The sequence below is a fragment of the Dendronephthya gigantea genome, unplaced genomic scaffold (genome assembly GCF_004324835.1).
Source record: "Dendronephthya gigantea isolate DGI-Jeju-01 unplaced genomic scaffold, DenGig_1.0 000411F, whole genome shotgun sequence".
In the NCBI taxonomy this organism is placed as follows: domain Eukaryota; kingdom Metazoa; phylum Cnidaria; class Anthozoa; order Malacalcyonacea; family Nephtheidae; genus Dendronephthya; species Dendronephthya gigantea.
In genome coordinates this window covers 21,296-30,668 of record NW_021163421.1, presented here as the reverse complement: position 1 = coordinate 30,668, position 9,373 = coordinate 21,296, and the positions used below count along the sequence as shown (strand labels likewise).

General features: G+C 39.0%; 19 non-coding genes across 19 annotated transcripts; 8 read left to right on the top strand and 11 right to left on the bottom strand.

Moving 5' to 3' along the window:
* Window positions 1-1,902: 1,902 nt before the first annotated feature.
* Window positions 1,903-1,989, bottom strand: Trnay-gua. The gene is given in 2 exon segments: window positions 1,903-1,938; window positions 1,953-1,989. It is a non-coding gene; the product is annotated as a tRNA-Tyr (tRNA).
* A 516-nt stretch (window positions 1,990-2,505) lies between these two features.
* On the top strand, window positions 2,506-2,575 carry Trnag-gcc. Its single transcript has one exon. It is a non-coding gene; the product is annotated as a tRNA-Gly (tRNA).
* A 144-nt stretch (window positions 2,576-2,719) lies between these two features.
* On the top strand, window positions 2,720-2,791 carry Trnae-uuc. The gene has a single exon. It is a non-coding gene; the product is annotated as a tRNA-Glu (tRNA).
* A 461-nt stretch (window positions 2,792-3,252) lies between these two features.
* On the bottom strand, window positions 3,253-3,325 carry Trnaf-gaa. Its single transcript has one exon. It is a non-coding gene; the product is annotated as a tRNA-Phe (tRNA).
* A 218-nt stretch (window positions 3,326-3,543) lies between these two features.
* Trnay-gua lies at window positions 3,544-3,630 on the bottom strand. Its single transcript is given in 2 exon segments — window positions 3,544-3,579; window positions 3,594-3,630. It is a non-coding gene; the product is annotated as a tRNA-Tyr (tRNA).
* A 723-nt stretch (window positions 3,631-4,353) lies between these two features.
* On the top strand, window positions 4,354-4,425 carry Trnae-uuc. The gene has a single exon. It is a non-coding gene; the product is annotated as a tRNA-Glu (tRNA).
* Window positions 4,426-4,886: 461 nt separating this feature from the next.
* On the bottom strand, window positions 4,887-4,959 carry Trnaf-gaa. The gene has a single exon. It is a non-coding gene; the product is annotated as a tRNA-Phe (tRNA).
* A 216-nt stretch (window positions 4,960-5,175) lies between these two features.
* Trnay-gua lies at window positions 5,176-5,262 on the bottom strand. The gene is given in 2 exon segments: window positions 5,176-5,211; window positions 5,226-5,262. It is a non-coding gene; the product is annotated as a tRNA-Tyr (tRNA).
* Window positions 5,263-5,441: 179 nt separating this feature from the next.
* Window positions 5,442-5,514, bottom strand: Trnaa-agc. The gene has a single exon. It is a non-coding gene; the product is annotated as a tRNA-Ala (tRNA).
* Window positions 5,515-5,766: 252 nt separating this feature from the next.
* Window positions 5,767-5,837, top strand: Trnag-gcc. Its single transcript has one exon. It is a non-coding gene; the product is annotated as a tRNA-Gly (tRNA).
* A 144-nt stretch (window positions 5,838-5,981) lies between these two features.
* Trnae-uuc lies at window positions 5,982-6,053 on the top strand. The gene has a single exon. It is a non-coding gene; the product is annotated as a tRNA-Glu (tRNA).
* A 461-nt stretch (window positions 6,054-6,514) lies between these two features.
* Window positions 6,515-6,587, bottom strand: Trnaf-gaa. Its single transcript has one exon. It is a non-coding gene; the product is annotated as a tRNA-Phe (tRNA).
* Window positions 6,588-6,803: 216 nt separating this feature from the next.
* Trnay-gua lies at window positions 6,804-6,890 on the bottom strand. The gene is given in 2 exon segments: window positions 6,804-6,839; window positions 6,854-6,890. It is a non-coding gene; the product is annotated as a tRNA-Tyr (tRNA).
* Window positions 6,891-7,394: 504 nt separating this feature from the next.
* Trnag-gcc lies at window positions 7,395-7,465 on the top strand. The gene has a single exon. It is a non-coding gene; the product is annotated as a tRNA-Gly (tRNA).
* Window positions 7,466-7,608: 143 nt separating this feature from the next.
* Trnae-uuc lies at window positions 7,609-7,679 on the top strand. Its single transcript has one exon. It is a non-coding gene; the product is annotated as a tRNA-Glu (tRNA).
* A 214-nt stretch (window positions 7,680-7,893) lies between these two features.
* On the bottom strand, window positions 7,894-7,966 carry Trnaa-ugc. The gene has a single exon. It is a non-coding gene; the product is annotated as a tRNA-Ala (tRNA).
* Window positions 7,967-8,136: 170 nt separating this feature from the next.
* Trnaf-gaa lies at window positions 8,137-8,209 on the bottom strand. The gene has a single exon. It is a non-coding gene; the product is annotated as a tRNA-Phe (tRNA).
* A 216-nt stretch (window positions 8,210-8,425) lies between these two features.
* On the bottom strand, window positions 8,426-8,512 carry Trnay-gua. The gene is given in 2 exon segments: window positions 8,426-8,461; window positions 8,476-8,512. It is a non-coding gene; the product is annotated as a tRNA-Tyr (tRNA).
* Window positions 8,513-9,015: 503 nt separating this feature from the next.
* On the top strand, window positions 9,016-9,086 carry Trnag-gcc. The gene has a single exon. It is a non-coding gene; the product is annotated as a tRNA-Gly (tRNA).
* Window positions 9,087-9,373: the final 287 nt, after the last annotated feature.

The window sequence follows — 9,373 nt, the reverse complement described above, 5'->3', positions numbered from 1 at the left end:
ATACGATACAGAATACGTATTGTTTTAAGCATAATAAATTAGAAGAAGAATAATAATATTGGACGTTAGTTAATATGTGACAATAATAATATTGAATTTAGTAGAGGTAATCTTGCGATGACGAGCACAGTTCGGGATTAATAGCACGTGTTATAATATTTGAAAATTTTGCCAAAATTGGACGAGCTGCTAGCTGGGGCGAGTAAAAAAACATCACTAAATACCTTTAAGGGCATTCCAGGCGCTATTACACTACGCAAATTTCTTTGCAACTTGCAATGCAATTATGATTTTGAGGAACGTTAATTTGTAAAGAGTGTTTGAAATGCAGAAAGTAAAACTTTAGATGCCCCAGAAGTTGAATCGTATTGCAGGTTGCATAGGGAAAATTGCATAGTGTAAAGCCTTTTTTCCATTAACGGTTATTCGCGCGAAGTGACATTTTACTTTTGTTTCAGAGCTCTCAACTGCAACCATCTGGAACAAATTGCTTAAATTCAAAAGAATAAAGTCGCTTCGCGCGAAAAATATCGCTAGTGAAAAACCGACATAACAATGGCATTAAGAACGCGTTTCCACTTCGGAATTTACGTTGCAAGATTCATACAGCGATGAATGGGCAACAGACACTTTGAAGGCATCAAGTGATTTCCAGTTTCGTTTTCTTTTTGGGAAATGGAAACCGAAACGGGCATACCAAGAAATATCGTACCATAAATGTCGCCACCATTAGATTTTCGGACTCCATCATGCTATCTGTGACAGTGAAAAGGCAGCAAGGTGCTTGTCAGGGTGGTAGTTTTTGTAGAAAATCTTACGTAAAAACTCGTTGTCGGAAGTATATTATAGCTGCTGTAGGCGTCGGAGCCGTTGAGATGGTTCTCGATCTCCTTCTTGTAAGGCCCATCCGAACGAAATTTGAATTGAGAGGGCTGCGCTCATTTCCAAAAAAGTGCGTGGTCACAGCTTGAACCACACCCCCGTCGACTTTATATTTCATATTATTAAGCTTCAGTGACACAAACCAGCAGAGTAAAAAAATCATGAAAAAATATTATTCAAAAATAATTTGGTCTGCCTACGCCCCCACAAGCCACTTCCCCGTTTCGTAGCAACGATATCGAACTTTCGTAGCAGCTTCATTCAAAGCACTTGAAGAAGAAGGAGTCGTCATAACTGTGAAGTATACCAGTGGCATCGCCAGCATCGATAAGTTGGGTGGACATATTAATATATTTATTCGTATTTACCGTAAAAACATTCAATTTGAAAAAAAATGAATACGGTAATACACCCCAATTATCATGGTGGATCCAGTTGTATCAAGCCCGTTAAGCTCAAACGCTTGATTAATTCAAAATAGAAATCAAGTTTTATTTAACAAGCAAACAAAATATTTTTAGCCTTAATAGAAAGATACTGTTCACAACTACATATTCAGTGCATAATATTCAAGTTGACTCATTCAACAGAGTTGTATGAGTGTTATTTAATTTTGCCTTATCCACCGGTTTAAGCTAAACGGGCTTGACGCCACTAACATAAAAAGACTTTAGTAACAAACGCAACTTTCCGTGCTTCATTGCTTTGTTTACCTACTACTCTAAAACTATAATTTTAACAACCTGGTCTCCAGGTATTTTCTTACTTTATTTCCAGTACTTTTTGTACTAGGGAATTTAACTCGTCTAAAATAGAAAATTCAAAAGTTAGGTTTTCGATCATCCACCAAGTTCCCTATATAGCTGCACACAACAACAGAGCATATACTGGGCAATTTCGAAATGTCAGGTTATGGTAAATATGCATACATATATATTCAATAAATTTCTACTCCATGGCCAGTATATCAATTTGACATACGGAAGTAAAATATTTTTCGAAATCTTTTCCATGCAACTGCCCTTCGAACCGGATTTCAACCAGTGACCTAGGGATGTTTCTTTACTTATCTACAGTCCCCCGCTCTACCAACTGAGCTATCAAAGGCTGAAAACGGCCGGCTTCTTTATTGATCAATCAATATTTGTCATACAATAGTTAATTCTATTAATTTAGAATTTTGATAACATGATTAAAAACGTAGGTATAAATATCATTCTCAAAAATATTACGAAAAACATTCAACTGAAAGCCACGGTTTTTTGAAGCATGATTTGAGATCCAAAGCACAATATTTTGGGGGATGCGGGCGTTGATCCCGCTACCTCGGGCATGCTAAACGGGCGCTCTACCATTTGAGCTAATCCCCCAATTGCTGCCTTTCCTTAAATCTTTTCCAGCAATTGTTAAAAGATAAATCCCTCTTTACGAAATTAAAAATTGAATTTCTAAGTTTCATTCGTTTAGAATGGCACCTAATTTATAGGTGTAATGCCAACATTTTCTTGAACATGCATCGCAAAATGAACTCCTGCATAAACAAAATACGTTGATTCAAAATATGTTTCATACAGCGGATCCGGAGTAAGGTTTTTGCCGAAATTGACTACAATATGTGGCGTTGCGCTGGTGGTTCAGTGGTAGAATTCTCGCCTGCCACGCGGGAGACGGGGGTTCGATTCCCGCTAGCGCATGAAATTCCCCTCGGATGCATTGTCCTAATCATTAACACGCATCCTGTGGTTTCTCTTTTGCGCTTGCTGTGTCGTACCAAAATCTTCAGAAAAAACGGGTAATTTTAAAATAAAACGATATTGTTACGTAAAGCAAAGCAAGTTCCCATGTGGTCTAGTGGCTAGGATCTGGCGTTTTCACCGCCATGGCCCGGGTTCGATTCCCGGCGTGGGAAACCCGTTTTTAAAATTATGGCCGGCAAAAAGAGATTATGGCAATACAATCAACACTTGAATGAGTATTATTCCAGGACACGAACACTGACAAGGTTAGGAAGAATCGCCATTCATCGAGCTTGTTAAAAAGAAAATTGATATTTTGAACGAATAAAGTTGTGTCGCATTTTCGAGAATTTAATGTGTTTTTAATTGATTGAATAGGGAAAAAAATATGGAGGATGCTGGCATCGATCCCGCTACCTCGCGAATGCAAAGCGCGCGCTCTTCCATTTGAGCTAATCCCCCAGAGCCGCCGTAACGCATAGAAAACTATTGTTACAATGACACATATCTATTTTGTTTTTTTTACATTTGATTACCCAAACAAACTATTTGTGAAAACCGCAAAATGAAAGCATTATTTTTAATATATTGCAGACATACCAAGCTAACCGACAAAGTCTTTCAAATTATTTCCTGCCGAAACCCGGGATTGAACCAGGGACCTTCAGATCTTCAGTCTGACGCTCTCCCACCTGAGCTATTTCGGCATACAGCTTAAAACGTGTATTCATATTCTTCAGGCGTTTTCGATCATCCACCTAGTTCCCTAGCTGCTCACAACAATGGAGCATACCGTGGGCAATTTCAAAATGTCAGGTTGTTATAAACATGCATACATATATTTAATAAATTGCTACTCCATTGCCAGTATATAAATTTGACTTAGTGAAGTAAAAAATTTTTCAAAATCTTTCCCATGGAACTGTCCTTCGAACCGGACTTGAACCAGTGACCTAGAGATGTTTGTTTACTTATCTACAGTCCCCCGCCCTACCAACTGAGCTATCGAAGGCTGATAACGGCCAGCTTCTTTATTGATCAATCAATATTTGTCATACAATAGTTAATAGAATTTTGATAATATTATTAAAAACTTAGGTATGAATATTATTTTTAAAATTTTTACGAAAAACATTCAACGGAAAGCCACGGTTTTTTGAAGCATGATTTGAGATCCAAAGCACAATATTTTGGAGTATGCGGGCGTCGATCCCGGTTCCTCGGGCATGCTAAGCGCGCGCTCTACCATTTGAGCTAATCCCCCAATTGCTGCCTTTCCTTAAATCTTTTCCAGCAATTGTTAAAAGATAAATCCCTCTTTACGAAATTAAAAATTGAATTTCTAAGTTTCATTCGTGTAGAATGGCACCTAATTTATAGGTGTAATGCCAACATTTTCTTGAACATGCATCGCAAAATGAACTGCTGTAAAACAAAATACGTTGATTCAAAATATGTTTCATCCAGCGGATCCGGAGTAAGGATATTGCCGAAATTGACAACAATATGTGGCGTTGCGCTGGTGGTTTAGTGGTAGAATTCTCGCCTGCCACGCAGGAGACCGTGCTTCGATTCCCCGCTAGCGCATGAAATTCCCCTCGGATGCATTGTCCTAATCATTAACACCCATCCTGTGGTTTCTCTTTTGCGCTTGCTGTGTCGTACCAAAATCTTCAGAAAAAACGGGTATTATTTTTTGAAATAAAACGATATTGTTACGTAAGGCAAAGCAAGTTCCCATGTGGTCTAGTGGCTAGGATCTGGCGTTTTCACCGCCATGGCCCGGGTTCGATTCCCGGCGTGGGAAACCCGTTTTTAAAATTATGGCCGGCAAAAAGAGATTATGGCAACACAATCAACACTTGAATGAGTATTATTCCAGGACACAAACACTGACAAGGTTAGGAAGAATCGCCATTCATCGAGCTTGTTAAAAAGAAAATTGATATTTTGAACGAATAAAGTTGTGTCGCATTTTCGAGAATTTAATGTGTTTTTAATTGATTGAATAGGGAAAAAAATATGGAGGATGCGGGCATCGACCCCGCTACCTTGCGCATGCAAAGCGCGCGCTCTTCCATTTGAGCTAATCCCCCAGAGCCGCCGTAACGCATTGAAATCTATTGTTACAATGACACATATCTATTTTGGTTTTTTTACATTTGATTACCCAAACAAACTATTTGTGAAAACCGCAAAATGAAAGCATTATTTTCAATATATTGCAGACATACCAAGCTAACCGACAAAGTCTTTCAAATTATTTCCTGCCGAAACCCGGGATTGAACCAGGGACCTTCAGATCTTCAGTCTGGCGCTCTCCCATCTGAGCTATTTCGGCATACAGCTTAAAACGTGTATTCATGTTCTTCAGGCGTTTTCGATCATCCACCTAGTTCCCTAGCTGCACACAACAATGGAGCATACTGGGCAATTTCAAAATGTCATGTTGTTATAAACATGCATACATATATTTAATAAATTGCTACTCCATTGCCAGTATATAAATTTGACTTAGTGAAGTAAAATATTTTTCAAAATCTTTCCCATGGAACTGTCCTTCGAACCGGATTTGAACCAGTGACCTAGAGATGTTTGTTTACTTATCTACAGTCCCCCGCCCTACCAACTGAGCTATCGAAGGCTGATAACGGCCAGCTTCTTTATTGATCAATCAATATTTGTCATACAATAGTAGATAGAATTTTGATAATATTATTAAAAACTTAGGTATGAATATTATTTTGAAAATTTTTACGAAAAACATTCAACGGAAAGCCACGGTTTTTTGAAGCATGATTTGAGATCCAAAGCACAATATTTTGGAGGATGCGGGCGTCGATCCCGCTACCTCGCGCATGCTAAGCGCGCGCTCTACCATTTGAGCTAATCCCCCAATTGCTGCCTTTCCTTAAATCTTTTCCAGCAATTGTTAAAAGATAAATCCCTCTTTACGAAATTAAAAATTTAATTTCTAAGTTTCATTCGTGTAGAATGGCACCTAATTTATAGGTGTAATGCCAACATTTTCTTGAACATGCATCGCAAAATGAACTCCTGTAAAACAAAATTCTTTGATTTAAAATATGTTTCATACAGCGGATCCGGAAAAAGGTTATTGCCGAAATTGACTGCAATATGTGGCGTTGCGCTGGTGGTTCAGTGGTTAAATTCTCGCCTGCCACGCGGGAGACCGGGGTTCGGTTCCCCGCTAGCGCATGAAATTCCCCTCGGATGCATTGTCCTAATCATTAACACCCATCCTGTGGTTTTTCTTTTGCGCTTGCTGTGTCGTACCAAAATCTTCAGAAAAAACGGGTAATTTTAAAATAAAACGATATTGTTACGTAAGGCAAAGCAAGTTCCCATGTGATCTAGTGGCTAGGATCTGGCGTTTTCACCGCCATGGCCCGGGTTCGATTCCCGGCGTGGGAAACCCGTTTTTATAAATATGGCCGGCAAAAAGAGATTATGGCAATACAATCAACACTTGAATGAGTATTATTCTAGGACACGAACACTGACAAGGTTAGGAAGAATCGCCATTCATCGAGCTTGGTCAAAAGAAAATTGATATTTTGAACGAATAAAGTTGTGTCGCATTTTCGAGAATTTAATGTGTTTTTAATTGATTGAATAGAGAAAAAAATATGGAGGATGCGGGCATCGATCCCGCTACCTAGCGCATGCAAAGCGCGCGCTCTTCCATTTGAGCTAATCCCCCAGAGCCGCCGTAACGCATTGAAATCTATTGTTACAATGACACATATCTATTTTGGTTTTTTTACATTTGATTACCCAAACAAACTATTTGCGAAAACCGCAAAATGAAAGCATTATTTTCAATATATTGCAGACATACCAACCTAACCGACAAAGTCTTTCAAATTATTTCCTGCCGAAACCCGGGATTGAACCAGGGACCTTTAGATCTTCAGTCTGACGCTTTCCCACCTGAGCTATTTCGGCATACAGCTTAAAACGTGTATTCATATTCTTCAGGCGTTTTCGATCATCCACCTAGTTCCCTAGCTGCACACAACAATGGAGCATACTGGGCAATTTCAAAATGTCATGTTGTTATAAACATGCATACATATATTTAATAAATTGCTACTCCATTGCCAGTATATAAATTTGACTTAGTGAAGTAAAATATTTTTCAAAATCTTTCCCATGGAACTGTCCTTCGAACCGGATTAGAACCAGTGACCTAGAGATGTTTGTTTACTTATCTACAGTCCCCCGCCCTACCAACTGAGCTATCGAAGGCTGATAACGGCAAGTTTCTTTATTGATCAATCAATATTTGTCATAAAATAGTAGATAGAATTTTGATAATATTATTAAAAACTTAGGTATGAATATTATTTTGAAAATTTTTACGAAAAACATTCAACGGAAAGCCACGGTTTTTTGAAGCATGATTTGAGATCCAAAGCACAATATTTTGGAGGATGCGGGCGTCGATCCCGCTACCTCGCACATGCTAAGCGCGCGCTCTACCATTTGAGCTAATCCCCCAATTGCTGCCTTTCCTCAAATGTTTTCCAGCAATTGTTAAAAGATAAATCCCTCTTTACGAAATTAAAAATTTAATTTCTAAGTTTCATTCGTGTAGAATGGCACCTAATTTATAGGTGTAATGCCAACATTTTCTTGAACATGCATCGCAAAATGACCTCCTGTAAAACAAAATACGTTGATTCAAAATATGTTTCATACAGCGGATCCGGAGTAAGGTTGTTGCCGAAATTGACTACAATATGTGGCGTTGCGCTGGTGGTTCAGTGGTAGAATTCTCGCCTGCCACGCGGGAGACCGGGGTTCGATTCCCCGCTAGCGCATGAAATTCCCCTCGGATGCATTGTCCTAATCATTAACACCCATCCTGTGGTTTTTCTTTTGCGCTTGCTGTGTCGTACCAAAATCTTCAGAAAAACGGGTAATTTTAAAATAAAACGATATTGTTACGTAAGGCAAAGCAAGTTCCCATGTGGTCTAGTGGCTAGGATCTGGCGTTTTCACCGCCATGGCCCGGGTTCGATTCCGGCGTGGGAAACCCGTTTTTATAATTATGGCCGGCAAAAGAGATTATGGCAATAAATCAACACTTGAATGAGTATTATTCCAGGACACGAACACTGACAAGGTTAGGAAGAATCGCCATTCATCGAGCTTGTTAAAAAGAAAATTGATATTTTGAACGAATAAAGTTGTGTCGCATTTTCGAGAATTTAATGTGTTTTTAATTGATTGAATAGGGAAAAAAATATGGAGGATGCGGGCATCGATCCCGCTACCTCGCGCATGCAAAGCGCGCGCTCTTCCATTTGAGCTAATCCCCCAGAGCCGCGGTAACGCATTGAAATCTATTGTTACAATGACACATATCTATTTTGGTTTTTTACATTTGATTACCCAAACAAACTATTTGCGAAAACCGCAAAATGAAAGCATTATTTCAATATATTGCAGATATACCAAGCTAACCCGCAAAGTCTTTCAAATTAATTCCTGCCGAAACCCGGGATTGAACCAGGGACCTTCAGATCTTCAGTCTGACGCTCTCCCACCTGAGCTATTTCGGCATACAGCTTAAAACGTGTATTCATATTCTTGAGGCGTTTTCGATCATCCACCTAGTTCACTAGCTGCACACAACAATGGAGCATACTGGGCAATTTCAAAATGTCAGGTTGTTATAAATATGCATACATATATTTAATAAATTGCTATTCCATTGCCAGTATATAAATTTGACTTAGGGAAGTAAAATATTTTTCAAAATCTTTTCAATGGAACTGTCCTTCGAACCGGATTTGAACCAGTGACCTAGGGATGTTTGTTTACTTATCTACAGTCCCCCGCTCTACCAACTGAGCTATCGAAGGCTGATAACGGCCAGCTTCTTTATTGATCAATCAATATTTGTCATACAATATTTAATAGAATTTTGATAATATTATTAAAAACTTAGGTATGAATATTATTTTAAAATTTTTACGAAAAACATTCAACGGAAAGCCACGGTTTTTTGAAGCATGATCTGAGATCCAAAGCACAATATTTTGGAGGATGCGGGCGTCGATCCCGTTACCTCGGGCATGCTAAGCGCGTGCTCTACCATTTGAGCTAATCCCCCAATTGCTGCATTTCCTTAAATCTTTTCCAGCAATTGTTAAAGGATAAATCCCTCTTTACGAATATAAAAATTGAATTTCTAAGTTTCATTCGTGTTGAATGGCACCTAATTTATAGGTGTAATGCCAACATTTTCTTAAACATGCATCGCAAAATGAACTCCTGTAAAACAAAATACGTTGATTCAAAATATGTTTCATACAGCGGATCCGGAGTAAGCTTATTGCCGAAATTGACTACAATATGTGGCGTTGCGCTGGTGGTTCAGTGGTAGAATTCTCGCCTGCCACGCGGGAGACCGGGGTTCGATTCCCCGCTAGCGCATGAAATTCCCCTCGAATGCATTGTCCTAATCATTAACACCCATCCTGTGGTTTCTCTTTTGCGCTTGCTGTGTCGTACTAAAATCTTCAGAAAAAACGGGTAATTTTAAAATAAAACAATATTGTTACGTAAGGCATAGCAAGTTCCCATGTGGTCTAGTGGCTAGGATCTGGCGTTATCACCGCCATGGCCCGAATTCGACTCCCGGCGTGGGAAACCCGTTCTTTTTACTATGGACGGCAAAAAGAGATTACGGCAATACAATAAATACTTGAATGAGTATTATT